Raw genomic sequence first — 27,360 nt, forward strand, 5'->3', positions numbered from 1 at the left:
ACTGTCTCTTTTTAGTTGCCTTCTATAATATATGGCTTGTAAAACATTGCTGTCGGCATCGCTGCCTGTCTATTCTTGATACATGCATTTTGCATAGTCATTTAGGTTTAATTTCGTGGCCATTTTATTTGATTGTTAGTCACTTTTAGCTAATTTTATTAGTTATTTAGATAGTTTTTCATGATTGCCAATTTTTGGATTAATTTGTAATTTTACTTTATTTTGTAGGAAAAATGGTATTTTTGAGGGACTAAAAAAGAAATTTTGCCATTAAAGAGTGATTTCTACAGCTAAAGATGTCAAAAACAAGTTTCAAAGTTGAAGTATGCATTGGCCAAATTGCGCATAACTTGCCGCATAAGTTGTGCAGTTCTGCACAAGGAGAAGAAACAATTTTCCAAACCTGCCGAAATCTGCATAAGTTACTGCATAACTTATGCAGATTCATGCCTTGCTTATGCAACCTCACAGAAAACTGCATAACTTATGCAGTCTTGCACCCTGCTCAAGCAGCTTCGCACAGAGAGCCCAGGAACTAGCCGAAAACTGCATAAGGGACTGCATAACTTATGTAGTCCACTTATGCAGTTCCATAAAGTCTTCATAATGAGCTGGCAGAAGATTCCCTCATAAAAACACACCTCAAACATACCATTTTAGGGCTACTTGTCAAAGAAAAAGATATAAATAGGCCCTTATCTCATTTTAGAAAGAAAGAGGAAAAAGAAAAGAAAAGGAGCAGCAGCAGAAGAGTAAAAAAGGGGAGCAAAAACGTCACCTCTCCATTTTCTAGACAGATTTAGAGTTTTCTTTCCTTTCTTGCATATTTCCTACCTTTCTTGTATTGGGTTTCCTAGTTTTTAGCTTAGATTAAAGATTTATTTCCATATTAACTCAGAATTTCTTGTAAATATTATGGATAGTGAGTAGTTTTCATTAGATTATGGAGTTGGGATGTAATATTTGAGATATTTTATGGATTTTGAATGGGTAATCCATATTTTGTGGTTTTAATGAGTTTTATTCATTTCTTGTGTGCTCAATGACATGCTTAGTGTAGGATCTCATTAAGTGTTGTTCTTAATCCATGGTTGAAGCACCGAAAGGAGAAAGCCTTGTGATAGATAATCAAGAAATTAGACTTAATTAACTTAGATCTAGAAATAGACTAAGGATTAAGAGGATTTACAGATTAATTAAGGAACTTAATGGGTCTTGATTAATTTTAACTCCACTAAAGTATGATTAGATTGATTAAGGCACTCTTTGTCCCACTCGAAAGGGTATTCAAAAGATTTAAGAATTAATCTCCTTAAAACCCGTAAGTTCCACAAGATTGGATAACCAATTTAAAAATCCTAAAATAGCTTGAATATGAACTCCCGAATTCCGGAATCGCCCTTTTTATCATTGTTAATTTCTAATTGAATTTAATTACTTGTCATTTTAAATCTTGCCATATTTCAATTTGTTTATTTTAATTTGATGCAAATTTAGTTAAATCATTACATTGTTGAATAGATTATTAATTTTACACATATAGAATTCACACTTAAATATCTATCAATTTATTACTTTAATTTCAAAAATAGTTCAAATTAGTCAGAATTTTTATATAAAAAATTCAATTATTAACACAACTCCTCGTGGGAACGATATCTTTTCTATATTACTTGTACGACCCGTGCACTTGCGGTTGGGCCACATCAAGTTTTTGGCGCCGTTGCCGGGGAATTGTTTGTTTAAGATTGAATTCTTGATTATTTTAGTTGTTTATAGTTTTATCTTTATTATCTTTTCATTTTGTGTTTGTTTGTTCTTTTTTTAGATACTCTTAATCTTTTATGAGAAGAGCTAGAAGCACAAGTGACACATCCATATTGTTTAATCTTGAAATTGAGAAATTTTGTAGAGCCAACAAGAAAGAAACCAGAAAAAGGAAAGAAGCCTTGAGAGAAACTGAAATTGAAGCAGACATGGTTGATGAAAGAATTAGAATTGGTGGTGGTAATGCTGAAAATGATCGAAACAATGAAAATGCAGCCCAAGGTGAAGAGGTTGTAAATGCTAATGTGCCTAGGGGAAGTATGATGGATCATGCATTTCCTCGTTTTGATGACTTGAGAGAGAGTATAGCAAGGCCAAGAATTAATGCAAATAGTTACAAGATGGATTTTGGAGTCCTTCAAATGATTCAAAATTCACAATTTGGGGGACATCCTTCTGAAAATCCACACACACATCTAAAGAAATTTGCTATGATTTGTGATATGCAAAAACAACCTGGAGTATCTGATGATGCAGCAAGATTGAAGCTATTCCCATTCTCTTTGAAGGATAGAGCATTGGATTGGCTTGATTCTTTACCTCTCAACTCCATTACAAATTGGGAGCAACTCACTGATGCATTTCTTGCACAATATTTTCCACCTGGAAAAACTCAAGTATTGAGGAATCAAATGACAGCTTTCAGACCAAGAGAAGATGAAACTCTCTATGAATCATGGATGAGATGGAAGGAATTAGAGAGACAATGCCCACATCATGCCATTCCAAAATGGATGATAAACCAGAATTTTTACACCAATGTTACTCCTACAATTAGAGGGATAATTGATGCTCAAACAGGAGGAGAATTTATTATGAAGCATGAAGATGAAGCTTATGAGCTATTGGAGAAAATTGCAAAGAATACTCATCTTTGGAGTAGTCCAAGAGGACCAGCTCCAACTCAAAAGAGGCAAGCTGCTGGAATGTATGACCTTGATCCATTCAACATGATTAATGTAAAGTTTGATGCACTTACAAATGTTTTGGCTAAGAAGATGGAAGATTTAATTATGTTGGTTAGTTCATCATCATCATCTGGAAGTTCACAACAAGTTGCTTATGCAGAAGGAACTACCAGCTGTGGAGTAGACTATGGAGAGCAAGCTGCATATGTTGGTAATTATGGAAACAAACAAATGGGGAATCCTTACTCTCAAACTTATAATCCAACTTGGAGGAATCATCCCAACTTTTCATGGGAAATCAGCAAAGTCAAGTTCCAAATCAGAATCTTCAGCCACAACAGCAACAAGGAATTCCATATCAGCAAAATAGGCAACCATCGCCTAATTTTCAGCAGAGAAATATGAATCCTCCACCAAAACAGCAAGAACAAAGTTTCACCACAGAAGCTTTATTACAACAGATTCTTGCTAACCAAACTAAGCATGATGAAGAGATGAGAGAGATGAAAGCAAGGCTAGAACAGATGCAAACACATAACAGAATGTTGAAAAATCAGATTGCACAACAAGCATCTTCCTCAGGTACCAAGTCTTTTGGAAAACTTCCAAGTCAACCGGAAAACCCAAGAGAGCAGTGTCAAGCTATTACTTTAAGAAGTGGGAAGGTTGTAAATAATGAGAAGAGTGAAAAAAATGAGAAAAGTGAAAATAGTGAGAAGAGAGAAAATGAGAAAGAAATTAATGAGAGTGAAAAACAAGAAAGTGAGAAAGAAAGTGCAGAAAAATGTAAAGAGAAAATTGAAGAGAAGGAAAAGAAGTATATACCTCCAGAGCCTTACAAACCACAACTTCCCTTTCCACAAAGATTTCAAAAAGCCAAGCTTGATAAGCAATTTGGAAAGTTCTTAGAGGTTTTGAAGAAGCTATACATAAATGTGCCTTTTATTGATGCTCTTTCACAAATGCCCTCTTATGCAAAATTCTTAAAAGAAATTCTCTCAAACAAGAGGAAACTTGAAGACCATGAAACTGTAGCTTTGACAGAAGAATGCAGTGCTATCCTCCAAAGGAAACTTCCTCCAAAGCTCAAGGATCCAGGGAGTTTTTCAATTCCATGCCACATTGGGGAATCATGTTCTACAAAAGCTTTATGTGATTTAGGGGCTAGTGTTAGCCTTATGCCCCTCTCCATTTATGAGAAGCTCAATATGGGAGATCTTAAGCCAACCCACATTTCTCTTCAGTTAGCTGACAGATCAATTAAGTATCCTGAAGGGATTTTGGAGAATGTGCCTCTGAAGGTTGGGAAGTTCTATATACCTGTTGACTTTGTCATCTTGGACATGGAAGAGGATTCTAATATCCCAATTATCTTGGGAAGACCCTTTCTAGCTACAGCAGGAGCATTGATTGATGTTAAGGGAGAAAAATTGACTCTTAGAGTTGGTGAAGATCAATTGGTTTTCAATATTAATAACACTATGAAGAAGCATCATTCTGAAGCTGATACTTGTTTGAGAATTGATATCATTGATGAGCTGGTTGAAGAACACTTCAGAAAGAGATATCCGGAAGATCCACTTGAAAATTGCTTGGTTCATGGAGGAAGCATAGACTATGACAACCCTCATGTGGCTGCATATGCTCAACATTTAGAGGGTAGTCCACCATTCATTTCTGCTCCAGTTTTTCAACTCACACAAAAGGAAATAGTCGAATCTAAGCAACCATCATTCAAGGAAGAAAATGCACCTAACGTAGAACTTAAGCAACTTCCTTCTCAGCTCAGGTATGAATTTCTTGGCACCAATAACACTTATCCAGTAATTGTAAATGCAAACTTGAGTACTTTAGAGGTTGATAAGTTGTTAAGAGTGTTGAGGCAATTTAGGAAAGTTTTAGGATATACCATAGATGACATTAAGGGAATAAGTCCACACTTTTGCATGCACAGAATTATTTTGGAAGAAAATTGTAAGCCATCTATTGAACATCAGAGGAGGTTGAACCCAAATATGAAAGAAGTTGTTAAAAAGGAAATTTTAAAGTTGCTTGATACAGGGATCATATATCCTATCTCAGACAGTACTTGGGTGAGTCCAGAACATGTTGTCCCAAAAAAGGGTGGAATGACAGTGGTAAAAAATGAAAATAACGAATTAATTCCCACCAGAATAGTGACTAGTTTGCGAATGTGCATAGATTACAGAAAATTAAATATTGCCACTAGAAAAGATCATTTTCCACTTCCCTTCATTGATCAAATGTTAGAAAGACTGGCTAGGCATTCTTATTTTTGCTATTTATATGGGTATTCAGGATTTTTTTAAATCCCTATCCATCCAAATGATCAAGAGAAAACCACTTTTACTTGTCCATATGGAACCTTTGCCTATAGAAGGATGCCATTTGGGTTGTGTAATGCACAAGCCACTTTTCAAAGGTGCATGATGGCAATCTTCTCAGATTTCATTTAAGATATAATGGAGGTTTTTATGGATGACTTTTCTGTTTATGGATCTTCATTTGACATATGCTTGGCTAACCTTCCTAAAGTTTTGCGATGTGCGAATCGACCTTGTGTTAAACTGGGAAAAGTGTCATTTCATGGTTCAGGAAGGGATAGTGCTTAGACATTTGGTGTCTAATAGAGGAATAGAGGTTGATAAAGCCAAGATTGAAGTGATAGAGAAGATGGCTCCTCCTACCAATGTCAAAGGAATTCGAAGTTTTCTAGGGCATGCCGGGTTTTACAGACACTTTATCAAGGATTTTTCTAAAATAGCCAAACCTTTGTCTAATTTGTTAAGTCATGACATACCATTTGTATTTGACCAAGAGTGTTTGGATGCCTTTTGTAGGTTGAAGCAAGCTCTTATCACTGCACCAATCATGCAACCGCCTGATTGGAGCCTACCTTTTGAAATTATGTGTGATGCTAGCAACTATGCAATTGGAGCTGTTCTTGGTCAAAGAAAAGACAAAAGGGCTTATGCTATTTTTTATGCTAGTAGAACACTGGATGAGGCTCAAACAAATTATGCAACAACTGAAAAGGAATTCTTAGCAATTGTCTTTGCATTGGAAAAGTTCAGACCTTATATTATTAACTCAAAGGTGGTTATATTTTCAGATCATGCTGCTATCAGGTATTTACTCCGTAAAAAGGAGGCTAAACCTAGGCTCATTGGGTGGATTCTGATGCTACAAGAGTTTGATTTGGAGATTAGAGATAAGAAGGGAGCTGAAAATGTAATTGCGGATAATCTTAGTAGGTTGAAATTGGATGATGAAGAAATAGATGAAGTCCCTATTGATGAGTTTTTCTTGGATGAACAACTTTTCTCTCTTGTTGCTAAACTACCTGGGTATGCAGACTTGGTGAATTATCTATCTTGTGGAGTTTTACCTCTAGGAATGACATGGCAACAAAAGAAAAAGTTTTTGCATGAGGCAAAATTTTATAGATGGGATGATCCTTTACTCTTTAGGAGATGTTGTGATGGTTTAATAAGAAGATGTATTCCTGATGAGGAGACACAGAGTGTTATGCATCATTATCATGCTTTTGATTATGGAGGACATTTTGGAATCTCTAAAACAGCTAGTAAAATTCTGCAGGCTGGCTTCTTTTGGCCAAATCTTTTTAAAGATGTGAGGAAATTTTTGTTAGAATGCGATAAATGTCAAAGGAGTGGAAATCTGTCAAAAAGAGATCAAATGCCCCTAAATGATATTCTTGAAGTGGAATTATTCGATGTCTGGGGAATAGATTTTATGGGCCCATTTCCTCCTTCATATGGTAATAAATACATTCTAGTTGGAGTTGACTATGTGTCAAAGTGGGTAGAAGCTATTGCAACTCCAACTAATGATGCTAAGGTGGTAGTGAAATTCTTAAAGAAATTTGTCTTGAGTAGATTTGGAGCTCCAAGGGCTGTAATTAGTGATGGGGGTTCACATTTTTGTAATAAGCAATTTGAGAGCTTAATGAGGAAGTATGGTGTAGTGCACAAGATAGCTACCCCATACCATCCTAAAACTTCAGGATAAGTTGAAATTTCTAACAGAGAACTCAAACATATCTTGGAGAAAACAGTGAGCAATTCTCGAAAAGACTGGTCTGTCAAACTAGATGATGCTTTATGGGCATATAGGACTGCTTACAAAACCCCTATAGGAACTACTCCCTTTAGGTTGGTGTATGGTAAGTCTTGTCATTTACCTGTGGAGCTAGAGCATAAAGCATATTGGGCCATTCAGACCTTGAATTTTGATCTCAAGCAAGCTGGTGAGAAGAGGCTATTGCAACTTAATGAGCTTGAAGAATTGAGGATGGATGCCTATGAAAGTGCCCGTATTTATAAAGAAAGAACTAAAGTTTGGCATGATAAGCATTTTAGGAAAAAGGAATTTAAAGAAGGTGAATCAGTTTTGTTGTTCAACTCAAGATTGAAATTGTTCCCTGGAAAACTCAAATCAAGGTGGACTGGTCCATATAGAGTTTCTAAGGTTTTCCCTTATGGAGCAATTAAAATTTGGAGTGAAAAATCTGGGAATTTTAAGGTCAATGGGCATAGATTGAAACATTACATAATTGGAGACCCAATAAAAGGAGAAAACTGTTACAAGCTCTCTGATCCCTCACCTCCTTTTAGTGAGATGCATGAAGAGTCCAGCTAAGGACTATAAATTAGCACTCTTGGGAGGCATCCCAAGTTCTTTTATTTTGCTTTTGTTGATTTACTTTTATTTGCATTACTTTTATTTTTATCTTAAATCTCCCCAAATTCAATTTTTGACATTGTTGAATCTTGTCCTTTGTAGATGTATTTCAATGGATGAAGGTTGTTGCACTGCTGGGGAGTAACTCTTAATATGATATTTTATCCATTAACTCTCCCAAGATTGGTTTATTTTCATTGTATAACCTGTGCAGGACCCCTTTTTGGCTTATGTAGAGAAATAAAATTTTCAGCAAAAAGGGTCTGCAGCATATGGTATTTGCTTCTTTGTTGAGGTTTGATGTGTCCCTACCGCAAGTGCACGGGTCGTACAAGTAATATAGAAAAGATATCGTTCCCACGAGGAGTTGTGTTAATGATTGAATTTTTGATATAAAAAGTTGATTAATTCAAACTATTTTTGAAATTAAAGCAATAAATTGATGGATATTGAAGTATGAATTCTATATGTGTAAAATTAATGATCTATTCAACAATATAATGATTTAACTAAATTTGCACCAAATCAAAATAAACAAATTGAAATATGGCAAGATTTAAAATGGTAAGCAATTAAATTCAATTAGAAATTAACAATGATAAAAAGGCGATTCCGGAGTTCGGGATTTCATATTCAGGCTATTTTGGGATTTTTAAATTTGTTATCCAATCTTGTGGAACTTACGGGTTTTAAGGAGATTAATTCTTAAATCCTTTGAATACCATTTCGAGTGGGACAAAGAATGCCTTAATCAATCTAATCCTACTTTCGTGGAGTTAGAGTTAATTAAGACCCATTAAGTTCTTTAATTAATCTGTAAATCCTCTTAATTCTTATTCTATTTCTAGATCTAAGTTAATTAAGTCCAATTTCTTAATTAATAGCTGGTGTGGTACAATTACATTAATAGCTGGTGCGAGGATAGGAAGATTCAAAGATTGGAACGGAATTATTCAAAGGAAAGAAATATGAAATTCTTATTTAGATTGGGTTTACGTATTTAATAGATTTAGACAAGAAAAATGCAAATATTAATCCAATTCCACAGATTCATTCTTGCGAAACCATATTCAATTACTTTTCCATTCAGTCAGATTGATAATTTGAGTTCATATCTTCACGCAAAATGCCGAAGTGCTATTCTCCAATGCTGATTTTGATTCCAACTTAACCCTCCAGGATACGGTGCTAATTAATGCTTTGAAAGGTAAAGGCAAAGAGCCAAAGTCTTGTCTGGACTGGCTCAATCGATTAGGTGAAGGTGGAGACTTGGTAGAGATTATAGGTAAATAGATTATTTAATTCAGAAATCGTCTTTCCAAGTCCCTAAAAAAATTTGACGAACATGCACATATCCATTCACTCACATTGATAATTTTGGGTTCATGTTTTCATACAAAATTTAGAACTGTCATTATCCAATGCTGAATTTGGTTCAAACTTAACCCTCCAAGATTTGGTGCTTATTAATGTTGGTAAAGGTAAATGTAAGGAGCCAAAGTCTTGCCAGGACTGGTTCAATTGATTAGGTGAAAGTGGAGACTTGGAACGAGATTATAGGTACCGGTTGTAACACTCTTCTTTTTCTCTTCAGTTCTTTTTTTTTTTTTTTTTTTTTTTTTTTTTTTTTTATAAATAAAATGAATAAAACATCTTCTATGAGATGAAACCATTCTTTGTATCATTCCACGGCAAAAATGGTTGATTGAACACATCTTTGACAGGTTTGCCTGATTTCAATTCAAAGTCGAGAACTGTCTCTTTTTAGCTGCCTTCTATAATATATGGCTTGTAAAACATTGCTGTCGGCATCGCTGCCTGTCTATTCTTTAGACTGAAGGCCACACTGAATTATCAGGAAAAATGAAGGAAGCTGCATTATGTGCTCACATACAACTATATATATTTGGAGTTCTAGACATGGTACTGTATGCTAAATAACAAGATAAATATGGCCTTGAAAAAGTTCCTAGTTGCCTGGATGCTTCTATTTTCTGTCTTAATTCTTTTAATTTCACAGGCAGCAACAAGGGAACTGGGACAGTTTTCCTTCCTGCATTTTTTGAATCGTAAGTTTGTCATACTTCTTCATAAATTCTTATATATATTCACATAAAACTTCAAATAGTGCTCAACTATATGGATTTAAAATCCATTGATATAGTGGTCTGTAAGAGCTTTCGCTGGATTAAAATACGTGCACAGTACCCTGGTAATCCAAGAACATTTTACAGATCGCTTAAACTATGTTTCTTTGTTGCAAAATGGAATGGTTAAAATGATCTGAAATTGCACTTTCCTGGCACAGACCATTTGAAATTACATAAAAACTTTTTCTAATGCATGCACTGATCTTTCAGATGGAGAGAGCAGGATACAGCCAATGGAGCTTAAAGTTAGGAGGGAACATCCGCGATCAGATATTCCTTGGGATGGACACTACTGATCTCTTAGTGGTCAATGACTATATTATTATCATCCGTAAGCACCATCATATTTGATAGAGATTTAGTGGTCAATGACTAAATTATTATCATCTGTAAGCACCATCACATTTGATGGAGATCTTATACAAAAAATAAGAGCAAGAAAATTGCCATAATAGTTCCGCCAGGTTCTTGGCTTGTGGATCAATTTCCTGTTCATTTGAAGAAGATAGATACATAGGCTGCATTTTGTCATCTGCTGTTAAAAAAATGTATGAGATATTGAATAGAAATAGAAGATGTTATCTGGCAGCCATGAATAAGACATATGATATTTTGAATTGTTTAATTACCTCTAGAAAGTCTACAATGAAATGAGGATAGATTTGAAAATAGAAAAAAATAATTAGAAGCATGCTATTACTCATAGGTTAGTGATGGAGATGTATCTGCCAAAAGTAATAGCGACCTTTCTTTTCCTTCACAAAATGCAGCCCAGATCCTTGAATAAGACATAATGACACTTTTTGGCTGTTTAATTGCCTTTCAATGATATTCATTTTGGGTATCTAAGGGCACTAGCCTAAAAACTTGACTTTTCTAATAATGGGCACTAGCCTAAAAACTTGACTTTTCTAATAATGGGCACATACCTTAGCCTAAAAGCTTGACTTCAATCACAGCTTGTGCACCATTTAATCTTTCAGGTTCCACTAATACACACACATATAGTTGTGTGAGATTTCAAACAGGTAATTATATTTATTGAGAAAATTAAAGCAAATGATTACTCTAAATACATTTATGTGGACATTACTATCCACCAATCCTTCAACGCCAACCTCATACCTTCTTCTAAATGGTGAATCTGACATCCACCATCAAGGGACTTGAAACATTTAATTAATATTTCATTGGACTCGGACCTTATATTGCGTCAACACGTGCCCATATTGATGGATGCTACTATCAAATCTTGCTAAGACAATGCTTAATCCAAGAGGCATCCTTAATACAATTATTTATCAATAAAAAGCAGCCACAACCCAATTTGACAGAGTTAGTCGGTAATTTGGCAATGAACAGTATCTCCATATTCTTTTTGCCTACAGGATAATGGTTCAATGAATGCCTGAGCATTATGTGAATGCGGACATAGTTTTGGTCCACAAATTTGATAGAAACTATAGTTTCGAAGGCAATAAATTTCAAGCTGATGTTGCCCACCAAGATCAGATGCTAGTATTTGCTGGAGGTAATTAGTAACAAAAAGTAAGCCATGCGTGTGAATATAAGACAAATGTCCAGCAACTAGCCAGCGGGAAACGAGAACCTTCTCAGCTACGGCCAACCAAGGGAACTGTATCTCATATGCGCTTTTGGTTTCTTGGATAGTGTTATTATCTTCCTGTAAAGCAAGCTTCGCTTTAACAGCAGAGGCTCTGGCCCTCCTCAAGTGGAAAGAAAGCCTGGGAAATCAGTCAATTCTCCAGTCATGGGTACTTTCCTCGGAAGATGCCGATTCCAGTAACACAAATCATTGCGAATGGCTAGGAATAATGTGCAATGATGCAGGAAGTGTTACTGAAATAAATCTTGCATACACAGGCTTGACAGGTACTCTCCAATTCTTAGATTTCTCTTCCTTCCCAAATCTTCTTCGTCTTGATCTTTAAGTAAACCAACTCACAGGCACAATTCAGTCCAACATTGGGTTACTTTCCAAACTGCAATTCCTTGACCTTTCCACCAACTCTCTTAACGGCACTCTGCCTCTTTCTCTTGCCAATCTCACTCAGGTTTATGAGCTTGACTTTTCTCGAAACAATATTACTGGTGTGCTAGACCCACGCTTTGTTGGTTTGAGGGATGCAAATAGATGTAATAGGAATTGCACAGAGTATAAAAATGCGGGAAAAGGAAAAGTTAATTTATTCATTCAATACCCTTACATTTAAATAGTTTAAAAAAACTGGCTCAAGAAAATTATGGACCGAGAATGATGCCACTAATAAACTGAAGAAAATCATGGGCCGAAAATAAAGCCACTGGTCCATGATATACAACTAAAAAATCAATTAATGGCTACCTAAAAACTAGGATTACTCTGACTGGAACAACTTCATTAAATTAATAAAAAAAATCTATCAAAGATATTTGTGGTCCTAAGGCAAATATCCAGCACTCCTCCTTGCTTTAGGACCTGCAAATTCCAATCTTCTGCTTTAGGAGCTCGAACTTGCTGGTTGGAAGTGGTTTTGTAAATAAATCTTCCAATTGGTCTTTAGACTTGCAGTAAATTAGAGTCACTTCTCCATTTTGTTGCACTTCCCTCAAGAAATAGAGCTTGACATTGAAATGTTTAGTTTTCCGATGAAACACCGGATTGTTTGAAATAGTAATTGTTGCCTGATTGTCAACAAAAATCTCAGTGTTATCCTTCTGCTTCATATGCAAATCACAAAAAAAATTTTTCAGCCATAAAGCTTGATTTACTGTTGCTGTTGCTGCTATAAATTCTGCTTTTGCAATGGATTGTGCTACAATCTCCTGCTTCTTTGAACACCAAGAGAAAATTCCAGAACCTAGGCTGAAACAATATCCTGAAGTGCTATTCTAGTTATCAATAGATCCAGCCATTCTATTAGAGAATCCACACAACTTGAAGTTTTGACACTTCTCAAACTTGACACCATAATCAACAATCCCCTTAATATATCTTAAAATTCTTTTTGCTGCTCTTAAATGCATTTCACTGGCACAATGCATAAATTGAGATAAGAGACTTATAGCAAATAAAATGTTTGGCCTTGTTGCAGCAAGATACATCAAGCAACCAATCAGACTTCTAAAGTATCCTTCATCAACTTTATCAGTACCATCTTCCTTACTCAGCTTCTCCTTTTGATTCATCGATGTGCTTATCGCTTTGCACTCCTCCATGTGAAATTTCTTTAGTATTTCCTTTGCATACTTCTTCTGGAAAATGAATACTTCATTTTGGCCTTGTTTAATTTCCATCCCAAGAAAATAGGTCACAAGACCAAGATCTGTCATTTCAAAAACCTGCATCATTTCTTGTTTGAACTCCTCAACTAGGCTCATATTATTTCCTGTTACCAAAAAATCATCAACATAGAGGGATACTATGAGAAAGTCATTGCACTTATGTTTCACATAAAGAGTGGACTCAGATAAGCTTTTAACAAAGTCAAGGCTTAACAAACGCTCATCTATCCTGCTATACCAAGCTCTTTGGGCTTGTTTTAGGCCATAAAGAGCGTTTTTGAGTAGGTAGACTTTATCTTCTTCACCTTGCTTCACAAAACCCTTTGGCTGCTCCACATATATTTCTTCCCGTAGTACGCCCATTTAAAAAAGCTTATTTGACATCTAATTGGAATACTTTCTAGCCCTTTTGTGCTGCTATTGCTAGCAATAATCTGATTGTGTCTAATCTGGCAACAGGAGCAAAAGTATCAGAATAATCAACACCATAAATTTGTGCATTCCCTTTAACTACGAGCCTGGCCTTGTACTTGTTGATGGAGCTATCTGCATTTAGCTTTGTTCTGAACACCCATTTCACACCAATGATTTTTCTATCTTGTGGCCTTTCAATAAATTCCCAAGTTTTATTTTTCTAAATCATTGACATCTCCTCCTCCACTGCTTTCCTCCACTTCGGGTCTTTGAGAGCTTCTTTATGACAAGCAGGTTCACATATTGCCACATTGCATCTTTGATAGATGTCTGAGAGTGACCTGGTACCTCTAACTGGAGAATCATCTTCTAATTCATTCTACCACTGATCTGCTGTTTGCTCTCTAGGAGGACTGTAACGGTCGGGCTCCAACCACTTAAGGAATTGTCCGCTTTGGCCATAAGCCTCACGATTTTGTCCCATAGGTGGAATGGAGAATTTCCCAGGAGGTCACCCATCCTAAGATTTCTCTCAAATGAGCACGCTTAACCCTGGAGTTCTTCCAACTCTCCAGGCCATTTCATCAAAAGGCTCCTCTAGTGATTAGTTCCCCCATTTTATATATCACTACTTTTTGAACCTAAGACCATCTCCGTGCTTTGCCGATCTGGGATTTGTCTAAGAGACCTTCCCCCCTCCCCCCCCCCCCCCTTTCGGAACTCAGCGTCCTCGCTGAGGTTTGTCCCACCATAGCCCAACAGTGTAGCCAAGCAAGGCATGTCACACTCGGTGTCGGAGCACCCTAACTTACCTTACTTTATTTCTTTAATAATTTTGAACTCATTATATTTTAAAATAATTCATATTCTATGGAGAAACTACAGGAGTTTCCCCTATTTTATTTACTTTTGACGTGATTCACTATTCACCTGCTTGAAATTTTTAATAATATTTTACAATAAAAATCTCATCAATAATTCTCATAATCATCTCATCATTTCATGCATCATCTATATATTTCAATTCTGTCTTCAAACCCATGCAATCTCATTCATGCTCAAATTATATAATTTACAAAATAATTACATAATTTCATAATTTACATGATATATAAATTAATTACATATGAAAAAGCTAATTTATTAGTTTACATCACATTCCTATTAATTATTACGTTTTCATAATCTACATTACATTACAATAACTAAGCATTTTATACAAAATACAAAAGACGATCTATATGGGCCCTATCTACATGCATTGCTGAGGAGGTGACAACATTGAATACTTCAGATACTTCTGCAGATCAAAACTCCAAAATTTCTGTTTAATATTAGTTGGGCTTTACCTTCAGTACTTGTGTGAGAAAACAAATCCATCGCGCTAAGCATTGCGGCTTAGTGGTGCAATAATATAACAAGAAAATAATATACAATAAAAAAAAATGGATCAAAATTTGGATACTCTGGAATTTAATCTAATTTCATATAATACTTCTAGTATTAACTATCCTTTGTTCTAATTTATTTCTCTTCAAAAGCGCTCAATTCTTTCATAATAATTAAATATTCTTACTCATTTATTTAATTGCTAATATTTTCAGTTGCTAATATTCTTAACTTATTTCAATAAATTTCACTGTCCAAGTAACCTATGACATGTTGACTAAACTGGATAACGGGTCGTTGGCACTGGACATTGCGGTGTCTCGGGCCGTTATACCATGGGACGCGGAACGTCAATCACGTATGCAGTCAGAATGGCTAAAAAGCCATAATAATACATAATCGGGTATAAAGCCATGAGTACGGGCATAAAGCCATGAGTACGGGCATGTCACAACTTACCCCTCCGTAAGGCATAACATGATCCTGTAATATACCTAATAAATTACCAAACTTCGTTTACTGATAATCCATTAAATACACTACAAGGGATTTTAAACCTTTTCTTATTTTTTTTTATAGTGGTGAGCATTTTTAACAGATGTTAAATTTTTTTTTTTTAACTGAAGTAAAATCAAATAACAAGTCTGAAGTATCAATAATTTTAGTAAAAATTTCGGCAGAGTGCCATCTGTTTTTGGAGCAAAACAGTTCTTAAAAAACCTGTAAAAAGCACTTCCAATATATTTGTTCAATTACAAACTCCAATATGGCTCAACTCAAATCAGTGTCTTCAACACAATTCAAACTCAATTCAATATCATTTTCAGCAATTCTAAAGATAAAGTGCAAAATAAATAAGTATTTCAAAAGCTGAAATAAGAGAATTGTAATACAACATTTTGACAGGCCAAAATAATTTATAACTTTATTTTACAACTGCTCAAGACCATGTACAATACATACATACAGTTAACATACATTACAATAATATTTATAAGGAAGTGGTATATTCAATATACCCGACAAAATCCCAAAGTGAAGTCACAAGCAGCTTATTCTGCTGCTTTATCTGTCTGTCTACCTGCGACAGCAATGAAAAAGCTATCGTTAAGTAAAATTTACTCAGTGGTGCACAATAACAATTTAAAATGATGTATATAAAACTTTTATTGACAATTTATAATTCAAATAATTCATAATTTCATGTCACAATTTTCAAAGCTTATATAACACAAATTTGATCAAACAATTGAATAACACAGTGTTGCCAATCAATAACACAACTTAGGTCATGACACAAATTTTTCGAACATGCCGTGTTGTACACCACGATAAAGTATACTCACCCCACTAATCGAAATCAATGAGGGAGGTGGCCAGCTAGATAATGAGTACTCATCCATACTCACCTCAGACTGGTAAGTCAAAGAGGGAGGAATATAGTCATACTCACCCCATAAATGAATGAGGAACATAGTGATATTATCATGCCAAGTGTGAATCAAAAATAATTTCAATCACAATATTTAAATATTTCATACAAACCACAAATCACATTTTATCTCAAAATTCCATTTACAAAGCAGGCAACACAATAATTTCCAAATAAAATTCCCAAAGCTAAAACAATAAAAAATTATTCATAACTCATTTCTCCAAATAAATTTTATAGTAAAAGCAGTGAATATAAAAAGTATTGTATACATACCTAATTTGAGTCGCCTCTAGGCCTTGACTCAATGTTTCTTATGATTTTCAATATCCTTTTCAACTGAAACACACAATTTAAAGTGTTTCAGTACTCAGTTAAATTGTTTCTAATAATAAAATCCAATATCTAAATTTTCTTGGTACTATTCCCTTCAATTCATTTCATTAATCAACCTATAATGTTGACCATTAATACACACTAGGTGAATCAAATTTAATGTTCCCGATATGTCACATTTTATAGTCTCTAAGTGTTGGTTTATGTTACCAATTTCATTTTAAAGCTTATTGTATTTTATTGCCATTTTCCAGATTTCATGGCCAATGTTTACTGTCTATTGGACCAAGCTACAGTGTAAATTTTACAGATTTCTCTTCATTAAATTGTTTCTCATTGTTTCTTCTTTAATTTCCTTTTTGAATCACTCCATTTGGAGTTGTATAGCTTAAGTTATGGTCAATTAACCATAACTAGGTCAAATCTAAATTTTAGTTTCCTTTTTAGGCATTTTCGGTTCTAAATTTACTAATTTATTTGGATTATTTGTAATCACATTGAGGTCTAGCATTCTTTATAAGTATTGTTGCCCTATGTCTTAGGGACAATCAGAAATTTTGCTTACCATTTTTCAAGTCTTATAGAATTCTTTATAGACAAATTGTTAACTTGGACTCAAAGGTCCCATATTGGCATGGTCCTCAATTAGGTCAATGGTTTTGATCTTAAATTCTGACCTTATACATTTATAATTTGAGGAAGTTGTCTAAAACAATATTTTAGGTCTCTTTCTTAGCTTTCCAGATTGGTATGACTCATTTAAATTGGACACTTCTGGTGGGAGATATGCTTATTTGAATTTTCTGGATTTTATGGTCAGCTAATTTCAAATTTAGTGTGCCAAATTAATCAAGTTAATTGACCTAGTTTCCTTGATTTTTGGGTTTTGGTCAAATCACCAATATTGTAGATCTATGTCTAATTGAAATTTTGAGACTGATTTCATGTCATTTGGAGTTCTATGGACCAAGTTATGGTCTTTTTACTATTGCTGGTCAAGTTGCACTTATATTGCAAAGTTTAGGTCATTTTTAGGTCAAAATCAATTCGGCTAATTTTTGCAACCCAAAATTGGTGATCATTTTGACTTGGTAATTGGCATTTCTGGGCTTGGTGGTCTTCACCAAAGTTGTAGCCCTATGTCTAAGCTTTCTAACGATATAAATTTCAAGTAATTTGGACATGTTTTGAGTGAGTTATGGCCAAAATACTGACTACTGTTCATATGGTCAAAATCTAGGTTCATATGTTAGGCAATTCCGAATTTGGTCATTTTTTTTGTCATTTTCTAGGCAGAATTTGGACAACACTTCTACATGAAAGTTAGTTCATTACATGTCTAATTTTGCCTCCAATTGGCTTTATACCAATGGGAGTCACAATTTTCCACTTATGGCTTAAAATGTATACTGTCCTTAAACAACCTAAATCTGCATTGAAGATTGGCACTTCTAAGGTTTATCATTCACAATTCAATTTGGTCAAATGACCAACAACAACTCAATTTGTTACTTTGTCCAGCAACAACTCAGTTTAATGAAATGAAATGTCCAACAATACTCAATTCACTTAAACATCCAGTAGCTATTCTATTTAAGTAAATATCCATTACACTCAATTCAATGAAATCAATATCCAACTCTTATACAAACCTTCAAACCCTAATCCATTGATCAAAACCACTAATGTACATTCCATTAACTCATAATCAACATTAATATACATGAAATTAAAGCTCTCTTACATACATCAAAACTGCCCAATTATACATTTGCTTCAATCTTCCATATACATTTCACAACCTTACTCAATTTAAGCATACACATGAAATTAAATTACTAATACATGTAATTGGCTTAATTAACTTCATTACCCATCAATTTCATGTAACAACAACTCAAACTTCTTCAATATCTATGGCTGCCAAAAATAGTACACATCATTAACTCCTCAAATCCTTCAAATTTCTTCACCATTTAACACTTCTCAACCTCCATACAAACTTTAATGAAGGAAGGAAAGGAAAATGGCACTTACCTCTTTTTGGAGTTTGCTAAACCTTCTTCAAATCCTTCCCTTTTTACTCCCAATGTACTGCCCAAGATGTGTAGTCTAACTTTAGTGAAGGAATTTGTGAAAATCCAAGCTTGATCATGAGTAGATGATGGTTGAAGGTGGGGCGACCATGGGAGAATTCTTGGGAGCTTTGGTTCGGTTGGTGACAACATGAAAAAGAAGAAGAAGAAGAACTTAGTAGAGATGGCTGTCCACTAAGCCTTATATAGGTCCCTTAATATGTTTAAATATTCCTTAGTGCTCCACTTAAGTTTGATTAATCAATATTATATGTTAAAGTTTTAATTATTCAATTTATATTCCATTTCTTTCATCATTTATTTTATGTACCACAATTTTAAATTTTCATGACATTTTCAAAGTGTGCTATCACTCATTTTTAATGGACATTGAGGTCAAAAGGCAACTCTAGGTGTCAAATGACCAAAATGTCCCTCTTCGGGTTGCATTCCCGATTTTTCGATAACACCGATTTTTATCGGTTTCTTGAATTTTTCATTTTTTCTTTCTACTAATTCATTAATTTTTCGCAGACATTTCTAATGTTAATTATACTTTAATAAGTCTTTAATTATGTCTCAAAACTTAATTCCGAGGGTTCCCCGCAATCCTGGGGTCGGTTATTGCCTGCGCCGTAACTTCCCCGTGCGGTCACCCATCGCTGCAGCGCTGGCTCGTTTAACTTAGTTTCATTTTCTCTCTTTTATTTTTCCTTAATTTTTCTTGTATTTTCTTTTTATTTATTTCATCATTTCATGTCTCCTCACTAACATTTAATTGTAGTTCCAAGTATTCTAGCTGTCTGGACAAACACTGGTCACCGGAACAATAGAATGCACTACCGAATATAGGGGTGTTACAGGGCATAAAACCATGAATACAGGCATAAAGCCCTTCGCAGTACTACTAAAACAATACCCTATTGGCATGCCAATCTATCCAATCTGACACACGTGTCTAGGCAATACATGGGCACATAGTACCATTAAGTATTCATAAGTTTCATTATTTCATTATAAGTTCTAATTATAATTTCTAGCATTTTAATCTTTTTTATAAGAGAAACATAAATCTCTAAGTCTAATATTTACATAATTTATGCATTCATCGTAATTTATATATTCATTATGTTATCCATAATGATCATAATTCAAAACAATGGTTTACATGTACCATTGTATTCAAAACATTTTTTTTCCTTTCTCATTCATACATTCAAAAATCTACTTATGTAATTACAAATTTTATATTTCAAGTTGAATTACTAATATTTTATGAATTCTATTTGTGATGGGCATATAAGCCCTAACTACCTATTCACATCAATTAGGTGACTTACTTTTCATGTTTCAAGCAATCCATGAACATTACATGGATTTCAAATTTATGGCCTTAATTTCTCTCTAACAATTTTGACTAAGATGCATAGTCCACATTTGTCATACAATTCTAAGCATTTAAGCTTAGAATTGGTTCTACGTCTTCATCTTAATTTGCTAATCATTTTCATTACTATTCACCTTACTAGTCAACTAAAATGTTGACTTTTTTATACCTAATGGATATGTTAATTCTAATTATTCCAAGATCCCACATTTTGAGTTTTATATTTGTTAGTATTAATTGCCAATTGCAATTTAAAGTCCCCTAGATGCATTTCTAAATTTTCAGTTTTGATTACCTAAGTTTACTGTTCCATTGGACAATTCCTCTAGTGGTTAGAGCTCGACCGTTACAAGGACTGTCTTTAAAATCTTTTGAAGAGCCACATGCTCTTTGTAGATTCTTCCAATCCATTGCTCATCTTTATTAAAATGGACATCTCTAGTGATTGTCATTTTTTCTGTTTGTGGATGATACACCTTGTAGGCTTTAGACACTGAACTATAGCCCACAAAAATGCCAGGAATTGCCTTCTTATCAAGTTTGTCACGCTTAACCTACGGAACATGAACAAAACACACGCAGCCAAACAATTTAAGAAAGCTTAGTGAAGGTTTATAACCATACCAAGCCTCAAATGGAGTTTTGTCTTCCAAAGCCTTGGTTGGAAGTCTATTTTGCAGAAAAACTGCTATGTTGGCTATCTCCACCCAAAACTTTTTTGGCAACTCCTTCTCATGCAACATGCATATGGCCATCTCTAATACTGATCTATTCCTCCTTTCGCTAACTCCATTTTGTTCAGGAGTGTAGGGAGCAGTGAGCTAATGTTCAATGCCAGCTTCTTCACATAATGAATTAATTTCAGGTGAGGTGTACTCATTTCCATTATCAGACCGTAGAAATTGAATTTTGTAGCCACTTTGGTTTTCCACCATTTTCTTGAACTTCCAAAATACTCCAGCCACTTCTGACTTAAATTTCAAGAAAAAAATTCAGCACATTCATGTGAAATCATCAATGAAAAGAATGTAGTAGAAACTACCTTGCAATGATGGCGTTCTTTGAGGTCCTGCAACATCTGTGTGAATTAATTGCAGCTTTTGGGAGGCTCTCCAAATTGAAGTAGGAAATGGCATCCTATTTTGTTTACCAAATTGGCAAGCAGTACAATTTGGCAAGTGATCAGCAAACACTGGTAAACCTCTCGTGATGTCCTTCGTCTTCATTCTCAACATTCTTTGTAGATGACAATGACCAAGTCTCTTGTGCCAGATTTCTATGGTACTGACTTCACTATAATAGGCTGTTTGCTCCTCCTCCGTTGGATCAAATGAGAAGCTTTTACCTCTCATTTTAACCCTTAAAATCTCTTGTCCGGAGGCATCATGAATGAGACAGTGCCAATCTTCAAAGGATACTTTGAATCCTTTTTCTATCAGCTGTCCTACACTCAACAAATTTTGGTTAATATTAGGCATATAAAGAACATCTGGAATCATCTTTGTACCTGAACTTGTTGTGATTGCAACGGTTCCTTTTCCTTTTGCAGAAATGTAACCACCATTCCCTATCTGATCTTCTTGATTCCAGTGGGCTTCAACACCTTGAAGAGAGTTCTATCATTTGTCATGTGGCTTGTATAACCACTGTCAATCAACCAAGATTCTGAAGGGCTCTTGATTGAGAAACATGTTGCCATAAAAATCTGGTCTTCTTCATCTTGATCTGCAACTTGAGCATCTGCTTCTTGCTTGTGAAATTTTCTTTTGCAAATTACTGCTTCATGTCCAAGCTAATTGCATTTGGTACACTTCGCATCTGGCCTCTTCTAACATTTGAATGGTGGATGACCTGTTCTGCTGTAGTGCTGATAAGGTGGATAATTCTTCTTTGAATTTCTACCCTTACTTCGGTTCTAGTTGTTTGGAGTGTTTTCACTGCTGGATGTCTGATTTTTCTTGTTATTTTTCTTCTTGTTCTTTCCAGCTTCCTAGTGCTTAGTTGGCAAAGCTCCTTCAACCAAATGATCTTGCCTCATAAGCTTTCATTGCTCTTGTGCTTGCAAGGCATTTAACAATTCTACCAAGGTGATCTTGGACAAATCCTTAGCGTTCTCCAAGGTGGTTATAGATGCTTCATATCTTTCAGGCACTGTTACAAGAATTTTTTCTACAATTCTTGAATTAGTAAATTTAGTGCCAAGTAATCTTACCTTGTTGACAATGCCAAGCAATCTTTCTGAGTATTCTTTGATGGTCTCAGACTCCTTCATCTTCTGCGATTCAAATTCCCTTATTAAATTTAGCACCTGCATTCCTCGTATTCTTTCATCGCCTATATATTCTTCCTTTAAATAATCCCAAACTTACTTTGCAGATTTGAGAGACATGATTCTGGTGAAAATGGTTGTTGAAACGGCAGCAAACAGACATGCTTTAACCTTAGACTTCCTTGTTTTTCTTTCTTTTTGATTTTTGATCTGGGCCATGGTGGGATTATTTGGCAGCAGAAGAACTTCATAATCCTCTTCTACAGCTTCCCAAAGATCTAAAGCGTCTAGGTAGGTCTCCATCCTCACTGCCCAAAGCTGATAGTTGTTTCCATCAAAGATAGGAGGAGCAACTCGAGAAAAATTTGCTTCAGTTTCCATTTCACAGATCCCGTAAGAAGAAGGCTCTGATACCAGTTTGTTGGTTTGAGGGATGAAAATAGATATAATAGGAATTGCACAGAGAGTATAAAAATGCAGGAAAGGGAGAAGTTAATTTATTCATTCAATACCCTTACATTTAAATAGTTAAAAAAAAACTGATTGAATAAAATTGTGGACCAAGAATAATGCCACTAACAAACTGAAGAAAATCATGGGCCGAAAATAAAGCCACTAGTCCATGATATACAACTAAAAAATCAATTAACAGCTACCTAAAGACTAGGACTACTCTGACTGGAACAACTTCATTAAATTAATAAAAAAATCTAGCAAAGATATTTGTGGTCCTAAGGCAAATATCCAACACTTGTTCCCTGATGGAACAGGTGCTGCCAAAACTGGCCTTGTTAGCCTAAAAAATTTACTCTTTCAAACTACAGGGCTTGGTGGCGGGATTCCTCAAGAAATAGGAAACCTGAAATATCTGTCTCTTCTAGCGCTAGATGAGAATCATTTTTATGGTCCCATCCCTCAATATTTAGGAAATTTGAGTGAGTTATCCATTCTGCACCTTTCCGGCAATCTCCTATCTGGGAACATCCCACCAAATTTAGGCAGATTAAGCAAGTTAACTGATTTGCGCTTGATCACAAACAAATTGACCGGTTTTGTGCCTCCAGAATTGGGCAATCTTTCATCGTTAACTGTTCTTCACCTTTCTGAGAATAACTTCACTGGCCAATTGCCACAACAAGTGTGCTAAGTTGGAATGCTAATCAACTTCACAGGTGCCTTCAACAATTTCTCTGGTCCAATCCCAGTAAGCCTAAAAAACTGCTATAACTTATACAGAGTCAGGCTTGAACATAACCATCTCACGGGACCTCTAGACCAAGATTTTGGAGTGTATCCAAATCTCACTTATATTGACCTAAGTTTCAACAATTTTAGAGGTGAGCTCTCGGCGAATTGGGGAGAATGCCAGAACCTCACAATTATGAGAATTGCTGGGAATATGCTGAGTAGTAAAATCTCTGTTGAGATTAGTCCACTGAACCGGCTAGCAGTGCTTGACCTTTCTTCCAATCAAATTTTCGGAGAGATACCGGTGCAACTCGGAAAATTATCCAAACTGTTGTTTCTAAGCCTGAAAGATAACAGGCTTTCAGTTCAAGTGCCAGTGGAAATTGGAGAACTTTCTGGCCTGCAGTCTCTAGACCTCTCTATGAACATGCTGAGTGGACCAATTCCATATCAAATAGGCGACTGCACTAGACTTCAACTGCTAGGCTTGGGCCAGAATAGCTTGAACGGGACAATCCCATATCAAATTGGTAATCTTGTAGCTTTACAAGATTTACTAGATTTGAGCTATAATTTTCTCACGGGAGGGATACCTTCTCAGCTTGGGAAGCTTAAGAGTTTAGAACGATTGAATCTATCTTCTAATAATCTCAGTGGTTCAATTCCCGCTTCTCTTAGCAACATTTGGAGTTTGATTGATGCCAACTTCTCATACAACAATTAAGAGGGTCCCCTTCCTGATAGCAACATCTTCCGTTCATTCCAGCCAAGTGCTTATAGCAACAATAATGACTTATGCAGTGGTCTGGTCTAAGGTCTGAGACCGTGCAATGCCATACCTGAGAGAAAGAGTGATGGGAATAAGAAAAACAGAGTTGTAATTGTTGTTGCTCAGATAGCAAGTGGACTTTTCCTTTTACTTGCATTAGTTGCTGTTCTTGGATTTCTCCGGAGATGGAGATCTAGAAATATGTCAAAAGATCGAAGCAAATCAAGTAGTAGGGAAGATCCATTCTTGATGTGCTATTTCAATGGGAGGATTGTGTACGAAGACATCATTAAAGCCACGAAAAACTTCAATGACTTGTACTGCATTGGAGAGGGGGGAACTGGAAAGGTTTACAGAGTGTAAATGCCAGGTTCTCAAATGTTAGCCTTGAAAAAGCTAAATTATCTGGGCAGAGATGGAGAGGTTGAGAGGTTAAAAAGTTTTAGCAATGAGGTAGTAGCTTTATCAGAGCTATGCCATCGTAACATTGTGAAACTCCATGGATTCTGTTCTCGAGGAAGGCATACAGTTTTGGTTTATGAGTTCATAAAAATGGGTAGCTTGGCTGATATGCTAAGCAGCGACAAAGGAGCGAAGGAGTTGGATTGGGAAAAGAGGATTAGGGCTATTAAAGGTGTAGCTCATGCTTTAACTTACATGCATCATGATTGTGATCCTCCTGTAGTTGATGCATGCATTTTATATCATCATTTAGGTGTAATTTTTGCACACAATTTACCCTTGTTCATAGCTATTATTATAGATATTAACATATATTTAGTCAATTTTATAATTTTTACACTTCTTAGTTTAATTTTTGGAATTTATTTGTTTTGTAGGTTAAATTTGGAGAAATTTGGTGTATTTTGATCAGAGTAGCCATTTGGAGGAGATTAGAGTTGAATTGCAAAAATTTTTGAAGTTGAGTAAAAAATGGCCGAGAGCTTCACAACCTGCAGCACAACCGATTTAGCTTATGTCGCAGGTTGTGTCGATCGTCAGATATTCAGGCCGAAGGTTACACAACCTGCGACACAACCCGCGACACAACCGATTCAGCTTATGTCGTTTTTACTGGAAATGGCTGACGTGGCATTTTCGTTACTCTGATTTTATACCTCACTTTCTCTGGAATCTTTCACTTTTTTACCCATTCTAGGGCAGACCCCTAACCCATATAAAACCTCCTTTATCTATTTTCTTTCCATAAGGAGGAATGGAGGCATTTTTTTTGGCAAGAAAGAGAGGAGCACGTGAAGCATTTTTGCAGCAGCAGCAGGGGCTCTTTCTGCACTTTCCAGTAGCAGCTTTATCAGCATTCTTCTGGGTTTTTCTACTCCTTAGCTTAGATTCTCATTATTTCTTCATTTATACACTTGGGTTTTTCTTGAAACTATGATTTGTGAGTAGTTATTTGAGATTCTAGAGATGGGTTTGTAAATATTGCTTTGTATTGTGGTTTTGAACTGATTTAGTCATTTAAATGAGATTTGTTACATTTTGATTTATTGCTTGTGAGCTTGTTGCCTTGCTTGATGAATGGGCCCTCATTAAGTTAAGCTTTAATCCTTAATAGATGGACTGAAAAGTGAATATTTGGGATAGATAATCTTGCAATAAACTTAGTTTTCTTGGTGTTAGAGATAAGCTAAGAGGATTAAGGGGACTTTCCAAAAATCAATTAGAGCTTTAATTGGGTTTTTGTTAGGTTTGAAATACCGTGAAAACAGGGTTTGATTTAATGAAAACCAACTTTGAAATGCTTGAAAAAGGTTTCAAAGATTTAAGAATTGATTTCCCTCAAAATTGCAATTCTCATATGTTTGGCTAAATTAGGGATAAACCACATGCAAACAATATGGAAAACCCAATCTCTAGAATCACTTTAATTTTTATTGAATTTAGGTTTAAATCCTCCAAATTTCATAATAGCAATTTCAATTTAAATTTTGGTAATCTAGTTTAATTAATTTAGTTAATTGTTTGATTTAGGTTAAATTCCTCAAATACCAATCTTAAATTTTAAATTCCATTTTATATCTTTAAATTTCGCCATTCTAATTAGCTTATCCTTTTATTTCCAATTTAAGCACAATTTCCTGTGGGATCGATATCATTTTTTTAAAACTATATTACTGTGACCCGTGCACTTGCGGATACACAACATCAAGTTTTTGGCACCGCTATGGGAGTTGTTTGTTTTTAAGTTGGATTTTAATTGTTTTAAGCTAATTAGAATTCTTATTTTATTTTATTTTCCTTTGCTATTCCTTGTGTTTTTCGTACTTTTCTTGTTTATGAGACGATCGAAAAGCACAAGTGATAATCGAATTGTTGTTCAACCACAAATTGAAAAATTCATCGAGCCAACAAAAAGGAATACAAGAGAAGAAAAGAAGCAGAAAAAGAAGAACAACAAAGATTTGAGCAAGAGGAGACAATTGAAAATATGGAGAATCAAAATAGAGCTATTGGTGGAAACAATGGTGGAAATGAGCACAATAGGCAAAATAAAGTGGTTAATCAAAATGATCCTCAAAGAAGATCCATGTTAGATTATGCTTTTCCTAGATGTGCAGATGTGAGAGATAACAGACCTATCATTGGATCTAATCAAATTGAGTTAAAGACTGGTCTCATTCAAATGGTTCAGAATTCTCAATTTGGAGGTAGTCCACTTGAAAATCCTCATTCTCATTTGAAGAAATTTTTGATGATATGTGGTACACAAAGACAACCTGGAGTTTCAGATGAAGTGATTCGGCTCACCTTATTTCCATTATCTCTTCGAGATTCAGCATTGGAGTGGTATGACTCACTTCCACAAGCTACTATAGCTACTTGGGAGCAGCTATCTCAAGCTTTTCTATCTCAGTTTTTCCCACCTGGGAAGACCACTCATTTGAGGAATTTGATGGTAGCTTTTAAGCCAAGGGATGATGAAACTTTGTATGAATCTTGGATGAGATTTAAGGAGCTTGAAAGGCAATGTCCTCATCATGAAATACCCAAATGGATGATTGTTCAGAATTTCTACACCAGAGTTACTCTAGCCATAAGAAACACAATTGATTCACAAACAGGAGGAGATTTCATGAGAATGACAAGTGAAGAATGCTATGATTTATTAGAAGATTGCTCATAATACCCATTTGTGGGGAAATCCTAGAGCACTTGAGCCAAAAAAGGCTGGGATTTATGAACTT

At 35.2% G+C, this 27,360-nt stretch overlaps 2 non-coding genes and 1 pseudogene across 2 annotated transcripts; 1 reads left to right on the forward strand and 2 right to left on the reverse strand.

Moving 5' to 3' along the window:
- Nucleotides 1-2,444: 2,444 nt before the first annotated feature.
- Nucleotides 2,445-2,551, reverse strand: LOC131177296 (small nucleolar RNA R71). Its single transcript, XR_009146872.1, has one exon. It is a non-coding gene; the product is annotated as a small nucleolar RNA R71 (small nucleolar RNA).
- An 8,463-nt stretch (nucleotides 2,552-11,014) lies between these two features.
- Nucleotides 11,015-24,835, forward strand: LOC131177291 (MDIS1-interacting receptor like kinase 2-like; annotated as a pseudogene).
- Nucleotides 24,836-27,053: 2,218 nt separating this feature from the next.
- LOC131177297 (small nucleolar RNA R71) lies at nucleotides 27,054-27,160 on the reverse strand. Its single transcript, XR_009146873.1, has one exon. It is a non-coding gene; the product is annotated as a small nucleolar RNA R71 (small nucleolar RNA).
- Nucleotides 27,161-27,360: the final 200 nt, after the last annotated feature.

Source organism: Hevea brasiliensis, unplaced genomic scaffold, assembly GCF_030052815.1.
Source record: "Hevea brasiliensis isolate MT/VB/25A 57/8 unplaced genomic scaffold, ASM3005281v1 Scaf395, whole genome shotgun sequence".
Taxonomy (NCBI): domain Eukaryota; kingdom Viridiplantae; phylum Streptophyta; class Magnoliopsida; order Malpighiales; family Euphorbiaceae; genus Hevea; species Hevea brasiliensis.